The sequence below is a fragment of the Pogona vitticeps genome, chromosome 2, assembly GCF_051106095.1.
Source record: "Pogona vitticeps strain Pit_001003342236 chromosome 2, PviZW2.1, whole genome shotgun sequence".
NCBI lineage: Eukaryota > Metazoa > Chordata > Lepidosauria > Squamata > Agamidae > Pogona > Pogona vitticeps.
This window is the reverse complement of record NC_135784.1, coordinates 7,002,307-7,019,528: the sequence shown is the minus strand read 5'-3', so window position 1 is coordinate 7,019,528 and position 17,222 is coordinate 7,002,307. Positions and strand designations below refer to the sequence as shown.

Sequence of the window (17,222 nt, the reverse complement as noted above, 5' to 3'; positions counted from 1 at the left end):
CTGGTTTATGGAGAAAGCCAGAGAGTTCCAGAAAAATATCTACTTCTGCTTCATTGACTATGCAAAAGCCTTTGTGTGGACCACAGCAAAATATGGCAAGTCCTTAAAGAAATGGGAGTGCCTGACCACCTTGTCTATCTCCTGAGAAACCTATATGTAGGATAGGAAGCAATAGTTATTATTATTATTATTATTATTATTATTATTATTATTATTATTATTATTATTATTATTAATTTAATTTATATCCCGCCCATCTGATACATCAGTATCATTCTGAGCGGCTAACAACATATATACGATTACAGTAATATAAATCTAAAATATCAAGTAGCTAACATAATAAAATCATAAATAATAGATGGATAAGAAAAGAAATAATTAGGTTTGGTTAGATGTTGGCAGGAGGGAAGGCCTTAGCATAGGGCCATGTTTTTAGCTGGGTTTTGAATGTGCCCAGCGAAGGGGTCGCGTGAATCTCAGGAGGAAGAGTGTTCCAAAGGCGAGGAGCCACCGCCGAGAAGGCCCGGTTTCGTGTCTTCTCCCTCCGGGCCTCCCTCGGCGTCAGGCTCCTCAGCCTCACCTCCTGGCTTGCGCGGGTGGTCCGGGTAGAACTTGGTGGGTGAAGGCGTTCCGCCAAGTATCGAGGTCCCAAACCGTTTAGGGCCTTGTAAGTGAGCATTAAAACTTTGAAGTCGATACGGAAACGAATGGTTAGAACTGGATATGGAACAACTGACTGGTTCAAAATTGGGAAAGGAGTACGACAAGGCTGTATATTGTCCCCCGGCTTATTTAACTTATATGCAGAATACATCATGCGGAAGGCTGGACTGGAGGAATCCCAAGACGGAATTAAGATTGCTGGAAGAAATATCAACAATCTCAGATATGCAGATGATACCACTCTGATGTTAGGAAAGTGTGACGGCAAGAGGAGAAGGGGACGACCGAGGATGAGATGGCTGGACAGTGTCTGCGAAGCAACCAACATGAAATTGACAGACCTCCGGGAGGCAGTGGAAGATAGGAGGGCCTAGTGTGCTCTGGTCCATGGGGTCACGAAGAGTCAGACACGACTAAACAACAACAACAAAACCCTTTAAAAACAATTTAACACCTTTTAAAAATAGCGAAAACGGAGCTGTCAAAAACATCGTTAAGCGAAACAGGGGGACCTAAACTGTCATCGCTAAGTGAAGCAAGGTCCCGAACATCACTATGCAAAATTCCCCCAATGGAAACATCACTAAACGGAGCACAAGATCGCTCCTAAAACCTCATCGCTAAGTGAATACACCATTAAATGAGGCAATCGCTAAGCGAGGCACCACTGTAGTATAAAAAAAGGCATTATGGACAATGAGTGATAAAGAGGAATGTAGTAAATGTATTACATGGGATACTCTAGTTATGAGAAGGACTAGCGTTAGAGAAAAACAGAAGAAAGAGACGGAAGAGCTGGTTGAAGTTCCCAAACCTGCTTGAAAAGGACGGTCTTTGCCTGCCGACAGAAGGACGCAAGGTGGGGGGGAGTCTGTTTCTAGGTTCCATTCAAAGTGCTGGTCATCATCTACAAAGCCCTATTGGGCTTGGCTCCCCATCTGAGCCTTCTCAGCATTTCAGATCCTCCTCAGAGGAGGCCCTCTTCTTGGTCCCATGGCCAGCAGAGGCACAGATGGCGGGAACCCTGAGAGAGGGCAGCTCCCAGGCTATGGGACCCTCTCCACCCTCAGTACTGATCAGGCTGACTCTTCTCCCTTTTAACCTTCTACCAACAGCGGAAAACCCGCCTTTTAAAGGCAGGCTTTTAACCATCCTGACCGAGCTCCTGAATGCCTGTTTTAATTTTAGTTTTTAAAACTAAAAACTAACATTCACTTGGTTTTAATTATTCAATTGCATTTTGGTTAGCATATAGTTTAACTGGTTTTTTTTAATGTTTAACTAATTATGCTTAAGGAATTAAAGGAAATCAACCCCGAGTGTTCACTGGAAGGACAGATCCTGAAGCTGAGGCTCTCATGAGAAGAGAAGACTCCCTGGAAAAGTCCCTGATGTTGGGAAAGTGTGAAGGCAAGAGGAGAAAGGGACGACTGAGGACGAAATGGCTGTGCAGGGTCACCGAAGCTACCAGCATGAATTTGGCCCAACTCCGGAAGGCAGTGGAAGACAGGAGGGCCTGGCGTGCTCTGGTCCATGGGGGTCACGAAAAGTTGGACATGACTTAACGACTAAACAACAACAAAATTATGATTTTAATTCTGTTCTTTTTAATATTTTGTGAGTGACCTTGGATCCCTTACTGAGAGAAAGGCAGTCCAGAATTAATTCATTAAATTAAACAAACCATATTCAGAGAAAAACGTACAGTATCTGGAAACAATGGCAAAACAGAGCAGATACCCTTAGGTTGTGGTACTAGACAGAGACGTGCTTCCCCCCCCCCCCAATATTATTTGCCTTAAATATAGAATTGATGGCAAATGTTATTGGAGAAGATAAATCAATTTGTGGTATAAGGATTAATCATAGGGTGAAGAATAGTTGTTCACTGAGAACTCATCCTTAACCACAGGAAACCCATTAAGAGGTACAGGCAGAGTAAAGCTACAATGAAGACAATTTGGAGAGATAACAGGGTCACAGATAAATTGGCATAAGTCAGAGATGATGATGTTTAATTGAATAAAGCAGGAAAAAGAATTAATGAGGATAAAATGGCATAAAGATTCAAAGTATTTAAATAAAAGGCTGCCAATCTGTTTCTGAACCCAATTCAAATTGCTGGTCATTGCCTCTAAAGCCGCTATATGGCTTGGGTCCAGGCTATTGGAAGGGTTGCATCACCCCATATGAGCCTTCTCTGTTTTTAAGATCTTCTGGGGGGCACCGGGGTGGTGGTGGGTTCTCTCGGTTCTACCACCTTTCCAAACTCGCTTGGTGAGAACAAGAGGCAGGACTTTCTCGGTGGCAGCTCCCAGGCTCTGAAATCCACAGCCCTGAGAAGTCAGATTGGCCCCCTCCCTCTTGTCCTTCCATCATCAGGCAAAGACCTTCCTCTTCAGGAAGGCTTTTAAGCAGTAAGTTATCTCAGGAATGCTCGTTTCAAATGTAGTTCTTCAAATGTCTTTATATTGTTTCTTATCTTGTTTCTGAAACTTAATATACATGAGCTGCCTTTGGTCTCCTATAAGGAGAAAGGTCGCATATAAGCAATTAAATAATAATAAATTTCAATAGACAAACTAATTTTGAAATGGTGATAAAAAGGCAATGTTTAAGAAGAAGCTCAAAAGTAGGAGAGTTGAGGCTTCCTAATTTGAGGAAATATAGTAATGTGGTGGGATATGAAACCATTAGAACGAGGTTCAAACTCTGAGAACATTTTTTCCCCAGACAATGTAGTAAGAGGAGAAAAAGGGACGTTAGAGGAGAGTTAAAGAAACATGTTATTAATTTGGAATACATTAACAGCAGCAAGATTCGTGACAAGAAAGGATTGGAAAAGGAAACATGATTTTCAATTAAAATAAAAGGGATAAAGAAGAATGGAATATAGCTACTAATGACAGGCTAAAGTGTATTGTTAAAGTAAATACGTAAAGGATTGATAAAATGGCAGATATCTGGGTAGATTATGTTACAAGGGGAAGGGAAGCACACCCTTGCTAGAGTCATTAGAATTTTGGTAGGGGAAAGGGACCTCCCTATCGATGCCCAGGAGGCAAAGAGATCCTTACCTGGAGAGACTTGGCCCCCAAAAATCGCCAGCACGATGTCCTCACTCACAGATCTCTAGGCTGGATCTAGAAGATTCTATTCTCCCTGGAGGAGACACATGGCCACCTCCACAAAAGTCACTGGCAGCTGAAAGGAGAAAGTCACAGTAAAAAAATCTTCTATACCTCTCCATTTTTTTGACCAGCTACACAATTTTGTGCTCTACTGTGTACTAAAACACACAGCATGATGATCTATGATCTCTAATACCAAAGGGGTGTGTGTGAGTGAGCCAAACCAAACCAACCTCCCTGTTTGTCCAACCTGGAGAAAAAATAAGCAACCAGTCGTAAGAACATCAGAAGAGCCCTGTGCTGGATCAGGCCAAGGGCCCCTCTTAGTCCAGCTCCCTGCATCTCCCCGTGGCCCCACCAGATGCCTCTGGGTGCACACGAGACCACTAGATATAATTGTCTCCTGATGTCCATTCCCATGCATCTGGCCTTTGGAGGTCCCTTCCTTCTAAAATCTAGGAATCTAGGCCAGATGTCATCCTCTCTATGTTGTGGCAAGGAGTTCCACAGTCCTCTGAAATAAGGGATTTTACCATGACTCCTTAATACTGCTCTCCTTTACAGCTGCCTTTGGGGGGAAAGCGAAACAGCCACAGATCTTGCTGTCCTGTGTCCTCAAACTGCATGGCATGGATTACCCAACACAGCAGCGGACAAAGAAAGCAGAAGACCTTTCGATATCACAGGGAAGGTGGCTTATTTTCCCTCTTGCACCAGCTGCTCTTTCTGAGGCGAGGCGTCACGGAGGGCCCCCCACGATCTCCCTCAGGCTGAGGGCCTGGCCAGGGCTGGCCGCCCAGGGAGAAAAACTGGGTCAGCTCCCCCCCCCTGGCTTGGCGTCTCTTTCCTTTACTTTTCCAGGGAAACCTGGCAGGCCCAGAAGGGAGTCTCCCCGCTGAGGCCTGAGGGGTGCATTTCCAGAGGGACTCTCTGCTACCTGGTGGCGATCCCAGGGCCAATTGAGCCATGTGCAAGGGTTCGGTGATCCGTGTTGTGCCGTTTGACGACACAGGACAGCAAGATCTGTGACTGGATCGCTCAGGGCAAGACTTTTCCCTTTTTGGCTGTTAGTGGAGATAAGGAAGGAGAAGAGGGTGCCTCGCTCTCCTCGAAACTTCCTTCCTTTTCTCAACCCCCCCCCCTTTGCCTTATTCACCATGGATTTGGGTTTCCCTCGCAGTTTCTCCACCCGAGGAATTTCTTTACTTTTTTACTTTACTTTATTGGGCTTCTACCCCGCCCCTCTAGACAAAGTCTACTCGGGGCGGCTTACAGGAGTAATAAAATACAATAAAATAAAATACGATACAATAAGATACCTAATAATAAAACCTACTAATACGATACATTAAGATACCTAATAATAAAACCTACTAACAGATTTCAGCACATTATGGCTCCTATTTTTCCCCTTCTCGACCTAAAATTGGGCTTTCCTCATTCTTTCTTCACCCACAAGGGCAGAGACTCCCTGGGATGACACCCTCTCTAGGAACCCCTTTATTACCCCCCCCAAACCTGACACGGACCCCCCCTCCCTTCCCAGGGCCAGGGGGATCCCATTCCCCGCCCCCCCCTTGAAATCCCAGGAGGGAAAACAAAAAGGCACCCCGGGGTGGGGTGGGATGATTGGGCACTCCGGATGGCATGGGGAAGCCCACCCCAAACCACCTGCAACAGGAAGGCGGGGGTTGCATTTCATTTCCCAGAAATCCCTTCAACCCCGCCTCCCCTCCCCCTCCAACCCCACCCCCGTCCGGCCCCCTCCCCCCCTTGCCCACCTCCTTCTCCGTCTCGATGCGGGGGAAACTCACGAGGAGGCCTCCCCCCCTCTGCAAGCCGCCTTCCCAGGGACCATAGAGGTGGGTGGGAAGGAGAGGCAGGAGCACAGCTTCCGCTTCCGGTGCGAAGCGAACCTCTTCCCCCCTTTCATAGCTCTATGTTCTCCCCTTACCCCCCAAAAATAAATGGAGCTAGTAGCGGAGGGGGGGGAAGAAGAACAAGAAAAAAGGTGGGGGGAGGGAAAATAATGGGGAATTTCTTTCCCCCTCCCTTTGAGTCTGATTGGGAGGGGGTGGGGTGGGAAGGACGGACCTTCCAGTCACTCTTTCCAGGGTCCGGATCAAGGGGGGGAAAGCCTTCTGATTCCGACCCCCCTCGCCCGCGAAGACAGGCATGTGAGGATGATGTGGGGGGGCAAGAAATCTCTGGGCGACCCCGAGTCATGGGAGGACCGACCGCCCCCCCACTTTCAAGCCCCCCCTTTCTCAGCCGCCTTTCCTGGCCAGGCTCCTTCTTATGGAGCCCCCCTTTTTTCTCTGCAGGGGTTGGGCTGAGGAGAGGCGGAGGGGGCAGAATTGCACCCCCTCTTGGGGGCCCCCCTCACCTCTTCAGCCTAAAACCCCTTCCCCCAACCGCCCACTTCCATCTAAAAGTCTCTCTCTCGCTCTCTCTCTCTCACACACACACACACACATATACAGAGGATATAGACGGAGGGATAAGGAGTTAATGGCCTTTGTGACAGGCAGAAGTTCCACAGGTGATAGGGAAAACAGGAGACACTCTCCCCTCACCGCCCACCATCTCCTCATTCCCTGCCTGTTTTAATCCTTCAGGGTTCATTCGGGTGACTAGAAGCACCCCCCTTGCTTTGTAAAAAATCCCCTCTGTGGGGATTTTCTCCTTTTCCTCTTGTGTTCCCTTTCCTCATCATCATACATTCCCTCCTTTCTCTTCCTCTCTTCCTCTTTGTCTTTCCAAACATCCTCCCGGTGGCCCTTCTTCTTCAGCCTCTTCTTCCTCCTCCCCTCCTGAAATCCTCACCCTTCTCCCCAACCAAGCTGTCTCCCCCTTTTCTTATGTCACCTGCCAGCATGGGAGTCACTCCCTCTCCTTCCATTTTGGATGACACATTTGCCACATGCAGGGCTACAGCCCTCATGATCCATCCAGGATGTCCACAGAGCCACTGGACAAGAAACTTGTGGTTCTAGACAGGCCCCTCTTCTCTTTGCTCTGGAGACCAAAGGAGGGGACAAATGAGGCTTTCGAGTAACAGTGTGGCTGGTGCTGAGAAGATGACTGGTTTGTGCCCCCCACACACCACCTTGAGCTCCTGTGTAAAATAAATTAAAAACATAACTACCACCTAATCCAACCTGTATTCCCAAGTGTGGTGCATTAGGTGGAAACATCAGAATGGGTTTTGGATTTATCCGAGGGTAGAGGGGAGCACGTAGTTATGTATAAGTGTGTTTCTTTATTATTTTGTTTCACATTGGTAGGCTAGTGGTGTTTTGTTTATCTCTTGTTATATTACTGAACAATTAAAAAAATTATCCAGGTTCAGGTCTCCTCTTAGCTATGAAACAATTCGAGCCAGTCCCTCTCAGGACTCACAGGACTGTCGTGAAGCTAAAATGGGAGCAGAAAAACTATGTAGAAGGCCTTGAACTCACAGGTGAAAAAGCAGGATTTAAATGCCACTAACAAATGAGTTTTTTAAAAAATCAAACACTACTCAGTAGCCTGAGGGAGAATCAGAATAGGCATCACTTTTAGCTCCGGAAGCCAGCATCCCCACCAGGAGGTGGAAAGAAGCCGCATCCCGACCCCCGTCTCAAGACGTGGAAGGTGCCCCCAGTTTCTCTTGTATAACGAACGCCACTCATGTGCTCTTAACTGGGCCTTACATGTATTGAAGTCAAGAGACGGAACAATACACACAGATTCAAGATATGCTTATGGAATGGTACACACCTTTGGAAAAATTCGGAGGGAAAGAGGCCTGATTAACAGCAGAGGAAAGGAGTTGGTGCATGAAGAATTAATAAGGCAGGTACGGGAGGCTCTTTTGTTGCCAGAAGAGATAACATTAGTGTCAAGGAAAATTACAGGCCTAAGCAGAATGGAGTGTATTAATGAGAATCCATAATGATCAGGTGTGTTGAAGCTGAGTCAGGATAATTCAGCAGTGCTGATGCAACTCAGGGATGATGCAACTCAGGGATGATGCAATGTGTAATCTGATTGGTCCTGTATATGTATATATGTGTGAATTGTACAGTCAGTTGTATCTTCCTGCTTGAAGATCACTTCTACACGTTATGCTGCCAGACTGCTGTAAATACTGCTGTAAATACACGTTGCTGAAGGAAATGCTGCTGGACTGTGAGTTATTTCTGGACTGCCTGGACTGCGAATTACTCTGTTAAAACTGTGATTTCCGCTAAGAAATGCTGACAATTAGTACCTATGAATGGGCACCAAACAGGAAGTACATTTGAGGTGAGAGGGAATAAGTTTACAGGTGAGGCAGCAAAACAAGCTGCCCTAGAACCATAGGAGATTATATAGCTTAACCACCACCCCGTATCCCTGAACTTGTGATACAGCCGAAATTCTCTGAAGCAGAACAGAGAGAATTTATAAAATTGGGAGCAATTGAAATGGACGACAGAAAATGAGTTATCCCAGATGGCCAACAAAGTTATTAAAACCAATTGTGAAACAGATTATGATCATCTTACATCAACAAAGTCACTGGGGAACTCAAGCTATTTGTGATAGTGCTTGATAGGGAAGAAAATAAATAGGAAGCTTTTGAGAAAACTGCCATTGGAGTGGTAAAAAAATATATTAGAGCAGATACTACCTCAGTATGGGTTAGTGGAAACAGTGGACTCAGATCAAGGGAGTCATCTCACTTTTAAGGTTTTGCAGGGGATAATGGATGGTGTGGGAAGAACATGGGAATTTCATACTCCCTCCTCTGGGTGGGTAGAGCGAATGAATCGAACACCGAAAAAGCAGTCAGCAAAATTAGTGTTGGAGACAAAGCTGCCATGGATAAGGTGCTTGACAATTCATTACTGAGAATCAGGACTGCCCCTCGGGAATTTATTTATTTATTTATTTATTTATTTATTTATTTGATTTATATCCCGCCCATCTGATACATCTATACCACTCTGAGCGGCTGACAATAATATTAATACAATTATAGCAACATAAAATAAAAATATCGATTAACAAACATAATGATATTGGTTTATCACCATGTGAAATGCTATGTGGCCTACCCTGTATGGGAGAACTGGAATATCCACATAGGTTGTCTATTGCTTAAGTTTCTTAAGTTTCTTAAGTTTCTTAAGCAATAGACCACCTGGACGGTGGGTGCTTATAAAGTGATGAAAAGACCAGAAATTGAAGAAGGCCTATTTCAAGTGTTATTAATCACTGGACAGCAGTCCAAACAATTGAAAAAAGTTCAACGAGGATAAAAGGAAGAGAAAGCTCACCCAAGAACTTGGAATAAGGACGGAATCACATGGATGCATGTGCCAAACAGCACAGTGTACATCAAAGTGATAATTATTGGACTGAAGTACACAGGTGGGAAGTGTTTGGGCAAGAGTTTTTGGATCCTTTGTTTACACCTTACGGGGCTGATCAGAGTAACCTTTGTACCTGGAGCTGGTATCATGTTTGATATTCAGGGACCACACCACTGTGGCCAGAGGAGGGAGAGGGTTGGGGACTAGTTCAATACAAAAGGACTCATACCCACCATGAGTGGGGCAAGGGGTGAATTAGGTTTTTGGGCAATGTATGGGGAAGCGGTCCTCTTCTTTTTCTTCTTATTTTAGATTGTTCATAGAGACAAAAGTATTCCATAATCAACAAGATGCATAGTTTACCTCTTCCTGCGTTACTGAATCTTTCCCCTTACATACTGTAGGCATTCAGAACCTGACAGGTCAAACCTTCAAATGCCCCAGATTTTGGCCAGAACACTGCAGGTGATCTGATGCTTTCCTTATTTTATTTATTTATTTATTTAATGTATACCCCTCCCATCTAGACTGAAGTCTACTATGGGCAAATAACAGCAATCCATAAAATAATAACAGTATACAATGAATCATCAGCTTTAATATAGTTCAAGGCGGCAAGAAATAAATTAAGAAATGACGGGAGGGAAGGCCTGTCTAAAGAGCCAGGTCTTGAGTTTGCTATTAATATCACCCAGTGAGGGAGCCAGACAAATTTCTGAGGGCAGACTGTTCCAGAGATGAGGGGCTACTGCTGAGAAGGCCCAGTTTCTTGTTCTTTCTCTCCAGTCTTCGTTCGGCATCAGGCCCCTCAGCCACCTGTCTTGACTAGAATGAGTGATTTGGGCAGATCTAGGTGGGAGGAGGCGTTCTGCTAGATATTGAGGCCCTAAACTGTTTAGAGTTTGAGATCAATGCAGAGACGAACGGGCAGACAGCTAGACAAATGCTTCACAATTCACTAGAGGTTTACGGTATTTTTAATCATACATCAATCCTGAACCTTCTCAGACAATACCAACTCAGGAACAGGAGACACCATCATTGGACCATTAAGAAAACAAAGCAAAATTAATAAAAAAAAAAACAAACAAAAAAACCAGCCAGCTGCTTTTGGGATTTGATTTGGAATTTATGTCAAGGTATTTGTAATGGAATAGGTCACTATATTGTAAATTAAAGTCTTGAACATATGAAATGCACTCATGTAAGTAAACTGTGTGAAAGGTGTGACTCAGAAGTGCTGAGTCAAGCCACGAGTGTCAGGGGGCGGTCAAAGGAGTGTTCCTTCGAGCTACGGCTGCAACCAGGATGGTGCTAATGAGGCGGTTATTTAGAACAAAGTTGGAGCCTGGCCAGCCTCTTGCAAGTCATGTGAACACGGAACCCGCTACTAGATTTATTTCTTCAGCTCCATTTAGCCGGCGAGGTATATTCACAGGAGAGACAGTGTCATGTCATACTATCAAGTCTTGATCCTTCCTAGGATGTCTTTGCGTCGTTTATGGAGACCATGGACCCCGCCAGTTTGTTTCCATTGTGGAAAGCCAGGACACTTAAAGAGGAACTGCACCATTCCTTCTGAGTCTAAGAAGAGGAAAGTGGGACTGAGTTCAAAAGCATCTGTTGTATAAGCTGAGAATCAGAGTCTGGATGTCTGGGTCTTAGAGAGTGGAGCCTCTGATCATTTTTGTGCAAACAGACAAATGTTCCAAAAGTTAGAGATGTGTGACAGATCAAAAGCAAGTCTGGCAGACGGACAAATAACCAATGTTACAGATCAAGGGAAGGTTTTGGTGAAAAGTCTTGGCATAATTTTTGATAATGTGTTGCGTGTACCTGCATTACACCACAATTTGTTGAGTGTTGCAAGATTGGATAAAACAGGTTACCAGATAATTTTTTTCCAGTGGTTAATATTATCTACAGCAAGGTAATAGAACTCTTACAACTGGAAAGTTGGAAAACAGCTTATATGTAATGACTGAAAGGAAGTCTATACAAAATGTCTATAACAAACCTCAGCGTAACAAATGCATACATTTATTACATAGAAGACTAAGCCATGCCAGTTGTGGGGTAGTTAACAAAACTTGCCCATGCGGCATATAAATTAAATTATTTATTTAATTTATATGCCGCCCACACTACCCAAAGGTCTCTGGGTGGCTTACAACATTTAAAATACCATAAAAATACAAAACAATTAAAATACAATTAAAATATATACTCTAAAAATTGCCATCAGGACCCACAGCTGATAGTATTTTAATTAAAAGCCTTCTGGAACAGGAAAGTTTTGACCTGGTAAATCTGCATCTACAAGTAGCATCTAAAAGACCTCTTCAGCTGATTCATGCTGGTTTGGTAGGCTCTTTATCTCCCACAAAAGGTTAGAATAGGTGGTTACTTGTTTTAGTTCACGACTATTCCAGGTACAACTTTGTGGATCTTCTGAAACACAAAAGTGAAGTTCTTCAAGTGTTTAGAGACCGGGTTGAACTAGTAGAGAGAAGTTTTAACCAAAAATTAGGTTCTCTACAGTCTGGCTGGTGTGGTGAGTTTATCTCAAATGAGTTTAGGGCGTGGCTGAGGAACAAAGGAATTTTTCACAGGCTTACAAATCCCATTGAGTCCTAGTGAAAATGGGGTGGCAGAGAGACATGGGGGCTACGTTGTAAAGAATGATGGATACAATGTTATATGATGGGAATCTAGCCAAAATTTTCTCGGGTGCAGCAGTTAAATGCTCCTCCTATATTCTAAATAGGATTTGGAGCTCTGCTATAGAGGATATAGCATATGCACTTGTGCATGGAAGAAAGCCAGCACTCAAGCATATGAGTTTTTGGGTCTTGTAGATGGGTGTATAAGATCAAAGGGGGTACTAATAAGGAGGTTAAATAGAAGGCTCGCCTTGTGGCTCAGGGCTACATTCAGCAAAAGTATGTGCATTATGATCAGGTTTTTTCACCCAGCGTGAAGAGTGACACCTTTAGAGTGGCTTTAACTGTTGCAGGTGTTAAAGGGCCAGAACTCAAGCATATGAGTTTTTGGGTCTTGTAGATGGGTGTATAAGATCAAACAGGGCACTAATAAGGAGGTTAAATACAGTCGTGCCCCGCTTTACGATTACCCTGTTTAATGATGAATCTGCTTGACAGTAAGGTTTTTGCGATCGCTATTGCAATTACAAAACGATGGTTTGAATGGGTTTTTTCTGCTTTCTGATGATCGGTTCCCTGCTTCGGGAACTGATTTTCGCTTTACGATGATCAGCAAACAGCAAATGGCCGCCGACTGAATAAAATGGCCCCCCGCTGTGCTTAGGGACAGATTCCTCACTGCACAGGCATGGAAAATGGCCGACCCTATGGAGGATCTTCGCTGGACGGTGAGTTTTCAGCCCATTAGAACACATTGAGTGGTTTTCAATGGGTTTCAATGTTTTTTTTATTTCGTTTGACGATGTTTTCTCTCTACAGCGATTTCGCTGGAACGAATGAACATCGTCAAGCGAGGCACCACTGTAGAAGGCTCGCCTTGTGGCTCAGGGCTACATTCAGCAAAAGTACCTACATTATGATCAGGTTTTTTTACCCACAGTGAAGAGTGACACCTTTAGAGTGTCTAGAGAAATGCTGTTGGGAAGGGATTGGGTTGGCACACATGCGATAGAGACAATCAAAGACGGTTTACAGGGCGAGTGCCCAGAAACTGAGGAACCCCCAAGGTATTTTGGACTTAGTGAAGGAGAAATGGGAGGAGGGACAGGGCGAGGTGCAATTGACAGTCCAACATGTTATAGAAATGAGAGATCACTTAAGAACCATATCAGCTATTGTGAAAGACCATTTGCAGGTTTCCCAACTAGGACAAAAAAGGAGGTATGATGCGAACGTCAGGCCTAGAGAGTTTTCACCGGGACAGAAGGTGCTGTTACTAATGCATGCAGACCACGCTAAGCTATTTGCCATTTGGCAAGGGCCTTACGAGGTCTTACAGAAAGTGGGGCCAGTGGACTATGAGATCCTTGTGCCTGACAAGACAAAAAAGAAGGGGATTTCTCAGGTGAACCTCCTAAAGGAATGGAAAGAGAGGGAAGCCTTGTGGGGAGAAGTAGGAGAGGGAGAGTTCGGGCCAAATACAGAGAGTTGCTTATGTACTGATCTCCAACTTGCTATTGATGACAGTTTAAGCAACAGTCAACGACAAGATCTTAGGATCTTAGAGAGAGAATTCCAAAATGTATTTTCTGGACGGTCAGGTCAAACCAATTTAATACAACATGAAATACACACTCCTGATAGGGTGGTGATGCGGAGTGGAGGTAGAACCTGGCCCCATCACCTCAAGGAAACCATAAACAAAGAGATAGATGAAATGTTAGAGTTAGGCATCATTGAACCATCTTGCAGCCCCTGGAGGAGTTATCCGGTACTAGTTCCTAAGCCTGATGGCAAAGTGAGAGTATGTATAGACTTCAGCCACCTGAATGAAGTGTCCAAGTTTGACGCCTACCCCATGCCTAAGATTGATGACTTATTAGAGAGGTTGGGGGAGGGTGGAGTACTTGACCTTGTGAGACCTTACGAAGGGCTACTGGCAGATTCCACTTAGAGGGGAAGACAGGGAGAAAACTGCCTTCGTTACCCCTAAAGGCCTTTTCCATTTTTTAAAAAAATGACATTTGGTTTACACGGGGCGGCTGCAACATTCCAAAGGTTGATGGACCAGGTCCTGGAACAAGTAAGGGACTTTGCCGGGGCATACATCGATGACATCTTGATATACAGCAACAGTTGGGAGGAGCACATAGAACACCTAAGAAGAGTATTGATAGAGCTTGGCAAGGCCGGGCTATGGGTAAACCCTTCTAAGTGGAAAATTGCACGAAAGGGGGTGCGGTTCTTAGGATTTCAAGTAGAGGGAGGAAAGATACAACCAGTGTCTGACAAAGTGGATAAGGTGGTGGCTTGGACAGTCCCTCTCAGTAAGAAAGAAATACAACAATTTTTGGGATTGGCAGGGTATTATAGGCAGTTTGTTCCGAATTTCTCAGAGGTAGCTGCTCCCCTCACAGATCTGACTAAGAAAAGGAAAGGGAATCAACTCTCCTGGGGTCCAAAGGAACAACGAGCTTTTGACCACCTGAAGGAGATACTGGCCAAATTACCTAGCAGGTATGCCCCTGACTTCGGTCTCCCTTTCATAGTGCAGACTGATGCTTCAGACAGAGGGATAGGTGCAGTGTTGTCACAAAGGAAAGGGGAGATGGAATACCCTGTGATGTATTTAAGTAAGAAGCTGAGCCAAAGGGAACAGAAGTACACCACCATAGAAAAAGAAGCGCTAGCCGCAAACCTTGTGGTATTATCTGTTAGGAGCTCCTTTCACCTTAGTCATGGACCACGCTCCTCTCCAGTGGCTGAACAGAATGAAAGATACCAACCCCAGATTAACTCGGTGGTATTTGAGTTTTCAGCCTTTTTTCTTTGAAGTTCAATATTGAAAGGGAGGTGCCCACTCTAACACAGATTATTTTTCCCGACAGGAAAGGGAAGGTGCCAGACCCAAGGAGAGGACGGCCCACTCGGAAGGGGGGGGCGTGTGAAGGACAGAAGAGCAGTGTGCCGTCCTCTAGCCTGAAAAAACCAGTAGCTGAGAGCGGATGCACGGAAGGAATACTAATAGAGCTATCCCAGGAAGAGGTGGTGCAGGAAGGACCAATGTCACAACCAACGTGGGGGACGGAAGGTGATCTGTCCCAGTCCCTCTTTTCTCCAGCGACCACCCGAAGGGGACTGGGCTCGTCACCCACGCTGTGGGATGGTCTGCGCAGTGAGGAGCGCCCCTTTGTGACCAGAAATACAGTTTTACCTGAGATAAGTTTGTTGGATCTGTTTGATACTGTTGAACTAAGTAACTTTGAAAATAAAAGAGCTCATGTTAAAAGAACTGAACCGACTCCTCTTCTCTTTCCCGCCCAAACCCAAGGCATGCCTCCGGCAGAAGACGAACAAGTTTACAGACCCAAAGACTTTCCTTGGAAAAAACAGGATGGGCCGTCCCCTTCCTCTTGGTCTCCACACTGACCACAAAATTTCTTCATGTATCAATTCAGCTGAGCAAAAATATCAGCTGAATTGATACACGAAGAAATTTTGTGGTCAATGTGGAGACCAAGAGGAAGGGGACGGCCCATCCTGTTGAACTTCTGCCTCCCCCAAAGCCTTGAAAAAGGTCTGCACATAGAAAACCTGAGAGATCCCCCTCCAAAGGGAGGAGAACCGCCTCAGGTGCCTCCGTTGCCCAGCAGAGCCTCTTTTCCTCTCCTTAAGAAAACGGCTTCCAAGTGAGGCCCCCCATTGCCCCTCCCCACTGCACAGGCACAGTGACGCCCCCAGGCCTTCCCCCCTTTTTTGCTCAGCACTCAGGAGGGAAGAGGGAGGGAAGAGCAGCACCTGCACCCCAGTTGCTTGAGACAGAGAGAAGCCCCCAAGGCAAAGGGAAGTACGCACGCACGCAGAGACACACACACATACACACACAGACGGGATGTGCTTCAAGGGACCTCTGCATGTGCACAGACCCACTGAGATGGCCAGGAAGAAAAGGTTCAAAGGAGGGGCGGGTGAGGGGATCCATAGTTCAGTTCTTGGAAATGTCATTGTATACAACACAGCACATGTGTGTGTGTGTGTGTGTGTGTGAGTGAGTGAGTGAAAGAGAGAGGAGATCTTTGAAATTTGGTTTACAAGCCTTTTCTAAGCGATGTGTTAGATGGACAGAATAGCCACTGATCCGTTCTGGAGGAATCCTAGCAGTACAGGAAAAATTAACAAGGAAGCTTCAGGCAGTCAAAGGAATTAAATTCCCCTACTCTACCATTAATTTATTTATTGAGAAATAAGAAACAAAAGTTAAATCCAAAAACCTGCACCGGATCCCAACTCTCCAGTCATGTGCAGCAGCAGAACAAAATGCTTCCTTAAATGTATGGTCATGTTTTTGACTGTGACACAAGAGCTTTGGGCTCCCGACACACATGCTCAGGGAGTTTCTGTTGACCGAGGCATCTTGGTGGGGCAACCAACCATCATCCTTCCCAGTCCCGGCCGAAGAGGCAATGGAATCCTTACCTGGAGAGACCTTGGTCCCAGAAATCTCCAGCAGGAGGTCCTTGCGCAGAGATCTCTAGTCTTGATCCAGAAGATCCCACCCTCTGAGTTGGGGTCAATATGGGGTCATCTCCTCAAAGGACACTGGAAGCGGGAAGGAGAAAAGGCGACCTGGGTTTATCCTCCACCCCTTTCCAGGACATGCAGAGAGACTTTCCTGCCCTCTGTCCCCCAAACACTCCCAGCCGGGACAGGGGAACCCACCGGCTCCGAGAGCCCTTGGCTGGATTGAATAGGTACGTCATGGGTATGAAGGAATGAATGCGTTGATTCCAGAGATTTATTTACAGAGGGCTTGTTTTAGTGCTAATTAGACCAAACCTTCACACAACAAAGAGGGCAAAGAGCACATTAGAAGCAAAACAAACGGCTGAAACAGGGAACAAAACTTAACTTTTAAAAAAGAATGTAATTTTTTTGGGGGGGGACACTTCAAAACGGCAACCAGAAAAGATGAGAGTGAGAAGCCAAGGCCGGTGAGCCAGAACTGGAGAGATGGGATCTGACTTGTGGACCCCCGTCTGCCCCCCAACCCCATGGAGGGATCCAGGCAGCAGAGCAGCATCCCAGAAGGACTTCCCAGGGCTAGGGGGAGGGTTTCCGGATCAGTCCCCTCCCTCCCTTTTCCAAAATCCCCATTTCTGGTCACCTTCCCCCCCTTAAATCACTGTACAAACCTTTGCCCAAAGGGGGAGGAGGGAGCGCTGAGCTTGGGGGTGAGGAAGGTTCCACCCTTTCTCTCTTCCCCAGCTATTTCACCCCCCACACACATTGTCTGGGGATGGGGAGGTCCTCGCAGGAAAGCCCCAAGCTCACCCTGACACCCCCCCACAAATCCACAGACATAGACTGAAGGGGGGCTGTGATGGGAGGGGCTCCCCAGCCTCCCTCCAAGGAGAGAAGGA

General features: G+C 45.6%; 2 protein-coding genes across 10 annotated transcripts in view; both read right to left on the bottom strand.

The window, feature by feature from the left end:
- The window catches only part of LOC140701289 (uncharacterized), a 51,872-nt gene that overhangs the window by 10,952 nt on the left and 23,698 nt on the right, over positions 1-17,222 (bottom strand). For 3 of the 8 annotated variants that reach the window (XM_072987511.2, XM_072987513.2, XM_072987506.2), the window contains exons 1-2: positions 5,579-6,216; positions 3,744-3,870 (exon numbers count right to left, since the gene is read on the bottom strand). The gene's annotated coding sequence lies outside the window, so the exon portion shown is untranslated. Of the gene's footprint in view, positions 1-3,743; positions 3,871-5,175; positions 5,321-5,578; positions 6,217-14,500; positions 14,562-16,278; positions 16,402-17,222 lie in introns of those variants that run through there. The other 5 variants (XM_078387119.1, XM_072987507.2, XM_078387116.1 and 2 more) reach the window with 4 other exon arrangements.
- Positions 10,099-17,222, bottom strand: part of LOC140703822 (uncharacterized) — a 30,926-nt gene continuing 23,802 nt past the window's right edge. Inside the window, exons 3-4 of one of the 2 annotated variants that reach the window (XR_013542420.1) lie at positions 16,279-16,401; positions 10,099-11,638 (exon numbers count right to left, since the gene is read on the bottom strand). The gene's annotated coding sequence lies outside the window, so the exon portion shown is untranslated. The remainder of the gene's footprint in view (positions 11,639-16,278; positions 16,402-17,222) is intronic. The other variant, XR_013542421.1, reaches the window with a different exon arrangement.